Source organism: Lutra lutra, chromosome 5 (assembly GCF_902655055.1).
Source record: "Lutra lutra chromosome 5, mLutLut1.2, whole genome shotgun sequence".
Lineage (NCBI taxonomy): Eukaryota > Metazoa > Chordata > Mammalia > Carnivora > Mustelidae > Lutra > Lutra lutra.
The window spans coordinates 163,988,728-163,992,752 of NC_062282.1; the positions used below are offsets into that span (position 1 = coordinate 163,988,728).

The window sequence follows — 4,025 nt, forward strand, 5'->3', positions numbered from 1 at the left end:
TGGGTTCACTACACAGGCTCCCATATCCTTTAGCTTCTGTCAGCCTTCACACCCCAGCCGAATCTGACCTGTGGACGTGTTCCCAAGGGAAGAACATCCCCATTCAGCTGCCCTGGAGATCCCCTGTCACAGGCCAGGGTCCTCCAAGCCAGTGTGAAGGGGCTTCTGGAGCTGCTTCACACACTTGCTGTCCCAGGTCCACTCTACCTCTCACCAGCTGTCATCTAGGCATAGCACAGAGCTTCTTGGGAGCAGGGCCAGGGAGTCACGGCTCCTCTCAGAAACCCAACTCTCTGGCACACAGCCCTGGCCAAGCTCCCCACTCCCCAGCCATGCCCAAACTGCAAACGTTCCACAGGCCTGCCCAGGGCCCTACACACACCCCTGCCCTGTCCATTCACGGCCAGCCTCAGCAGGAGTTCTGGCAGGAATCCTGTGATTCAGTGACCACACTGGTGGACATTTCCCAGGGCTGCCCTGAACAGCTGAGGGCACCTGCTCCCATCTCCATTCAACCTCTGTAACACTTATGGAAATTGATGGCACTGTATTAGCTTGAAACATGTCCCTGGGAAGGTCATCTCAGTCACTGGGCAGACATGTCTATGGGGAGGTGGTGGGCCCTCTCTCCCTGCACTTCCCCAGCAATCCCAGACCCAGGACAGCATCTCCCAGCACAGAAGGATCAGGGGGTTGATTCCGTGGAACCAGCATATCTCCTCTTTTTCCTTGGTTGCCCCCCTCTTGGACAACATTATGACTGGTGGACCTTGGCAGGAGGAAGGACATGGAGCATCACTAGGGGAGGAGGAGGAGGAAGGGGAGCAGGGAGGGAGAGGAACAAGGATGGAGGAAGGGAAAGTCCTGCAGAGGCAGTCTTAAGGTCAGTGATGGCCTCCAGGAGGGAAAGGATTATACAAACGGGGTTCCGGGTCTTGGAGAGAATCGGAGGTTGGAAGAGCACTTGGGCAACCAGAGACCCACCTGCACCCTGTGGAGATCAAGCGACCAAGGTCAGGGAGGACTCAGATATGAGGCCCCATCCAACTGAGGTCAGAGGCCATCATCCCCAAAGCAGCAAGCCAGAGGTCGTCAGCTCCACTAACTTCCCTTTGTCCTCTCTCATGGTCACCCCAGCACCCTCGCTGCTCTCTGACCTGGAGGAGGATTCCACGGAAGACAACGATTGTGATGGAAGGAGTCATACTGTGCCTGTAATTCATTTCCACCTCCATCTCTTGGGCTTCCTCTCTCAGCTGTCCATAAGCACCTCTTCCCAACTCTTCCCCTTTTCCTGCTCAGACAACGCCCAGCCTGGAGGCCCGAATCCCTGGCAGACACTCAGGCTTTGCATTTGAACTGCTGCATGATAATTCCTGGGTATCCCTCCTCAGCCCTTTCCTAGCATCACCCTGACCCCTCACCACTGAGTCTGGGAAGCAGCCCTGGATAGCAAAGCAGGCAGTAGGACTGGGAGTCGGCAGGGCACAGCTCACCATGCTGGAGGGGCCTCAGGAAGGGAGGCTGGGCCTGGGTGTCCCCATTTGGTTCTCTGCTGCCTGGGAGTCAGTGCTCATGCCCTGTTCTGCTCTTGCTTTCAGCTCTCAAGAAGCTTCCCTTTTGTGGACTTGACAGAAACAACAAGGAAAGCAGAAGATGAGAAGGACTTGGGAACAGGGTGAGTTAGGCAGGAAAAGGGGCAGGCAAACATGGATACATGTTCTCCCTCGTTGTCCAGACTTTATTGTGGGTACCTCAGGAAACCACACAAAACCCAGGGTGTTGCCCTCACCTCTGACCACAAAGAGGAGACGAGAGGAAGGTCACAGTCCCTGCAGGCACTAGGAAGCCTGAGAACATCCCTTGGGGAACCTCCACCTGATCCGTGCAACACCCTGTGGTGGCTGGGCGCTGTCGTCCAGGAGCTGCTGATCTTGGAGGGAGGGCACTGGCTGCCTGGAGGGACTGGACACCAGACATCCCATGCACTGTTCTCCTTTGGAAAAGGGCCCCACGCCCCATTGACCTCTCACTCTGCACGACCCAAGCCTTTCCATCCCACCCTGCAAAAATCAGCAGAACGGCTTGCTCCTGAACAACACTAGTCGGGAAGAGACAGTGGTGGGGTGGCCCCATCTCCCACTTCAGGCACCTGAGAAGTGAGCAAATAAGACAGGCCCCCAGGCTCATAGGAGCAGGACAGCTTACCCCTCCCAGTGCTGCACCATTCTCCATCTGAGTCATGTACGCTGGCCACTCCTGTAGGACCTGACCAACACCTCCAGTCCCCCAAGCCTCCAAGATGCCTTGAGGGAGGAAGCAGGTCCCCTCATGGCACCATTTCACTATGTGAGTTTGATATTCTAGAGACTATCCTCAATTGCTTAATCTTCAGGGAAGAACCATCACGGAAAGGCCACCCTGCCTGCGTCCACCTAGCCCACCACCTGCCCACAGCATGGGGCCCATGCAAACTCACTTCCCATGGGAGTTGGGAGCATGCCTTCTCTGTCACACCACCTGCAACACTCGTGTAGGCAAAGGCTCCCTCCACAGAGAAGGGCATGTCGAGGGCTCTCAGAGAGGCTGGGGAAGGGACAGCCCACCAGGAAGAGGACCTGACAGTAATAGAGGAAGACGGTCAAGGAAGGGGCCTGAGTGACCCTGGTAGTGTAACCTTCATTCAGCCCCAGGGGGCCCATGGGAAACTTCCCTTTTTTCATGTCACACATAGGTCCTGCAGGGAAACCTCTACCTCAACACCTCAGAAGACACATCCCACAAAACCCCACAGGCCTCTGGTAAGACATGCCCCAGGACACATGCCACTCTCTATCTCATACCACTCCACCTGCTGTCTCAACAGCTGCACCACAGGACAGTCTGCCCATGACCCCGAGGCATCAGAGTCTCCAGAGGTGCTCAGACAAAGGGAACCAGGAAGGCCCTGGGGCCCCTCCGTGGCCTCGATTTGGGGCCAGAGGAAGACTCGGCATGAAAACACAAGGAAACATGCCTGCAGGAATGGCTCTCTTGCACCTGACCTCCACAGGCCAAGCAAAGAGAACACTTCTGTGCAACCCACCAGAAGAAGGCACTGGAACCACAAGGACGAGACAAGAGGACCCTCTGAGTCGGCCACAACACCCAGAGTTGGCTGCCCAAGCCCTGCTGATGACTGACACTTGGAGCACGAGGCAACGATCTGGGTCTACAATAGTTCATTGTGTGGTGAGACTGGGCCCCCCTAAGACTGGGGGGCACAGCAGCCTTCCGGTCTTTCCCCTGTCTGCTTCAAGGGCTGCTCCTCCTCCCGATGTCCCTCCAGTTCCCAGAAACCATGGAGAGCATGACAGATGAAGGAAGAAGCAGGGCGGCCAGGGCCCCTTGACTACCCTGGAATCGACTCAAGGGACAGCAACCACCCCAGCTGTATTCCCCCAAGGTGCCACCCCTTAACCACCCCTGTCGCTTCCATGCACCTGACCGTGACCAATGCTGGGCTCAACACTGGCAGTGGTCCCACAAAACAAGCCCCGCTCAGTCCGTGTGTTTTGCAGCAGCAACAGGTGTAGGGAGGAGAGACTGTCCCTAATCTGAACTTGACTTCTGGAGCACCCAGACACTATGGCAGAGGAACTAGGGCCCCAATCACCACGCTGCACCTTGGGGAAAACATGGGTCTCAAGGACGGCAATGTTAGACAACTAGGGCTTACAGAAATGGGATCCAACATTCCTTTGGTGGGAATGCTAGTTGGTGTAGCCAATTTGGAGAACACTGTGGAGATTCTTTAAGAAATTAAAAATAGAACTTCCCTATGACCCTACAATTGCACTACAGGGTATTTACCCCAAAGATACAGATGTAGTGAAAAGAACGGCCGTCTGTACCCCAATGTTCATAGCAGCAATGGCCAACATTCCTTAGGAACCATGTTAAAGCATTCCACTTTTTGCTCTACCTGAGTCCTCCAAGTTCAAAGGACTCAGGAAGCATTTCCTCTCCCAAGGAAACCCTAATCT

At 55.4% G+C, this 4,025-nt stretch overlaps 1 pseudogene; it reads left to right on the forward strand.

Annotated features, from left to right (window-relative positions):
* The first annotated feature begins 1,575 nt into the window (after positions 1-1,575).
* LOC125101306 (uncharacterized) lies at positions 1,576-3,459 on the forward strand (annotated as a pseudogene).
* The last annotated feature ends 566 nt before the right edge of the window (positions 3,460-4,025 follow it).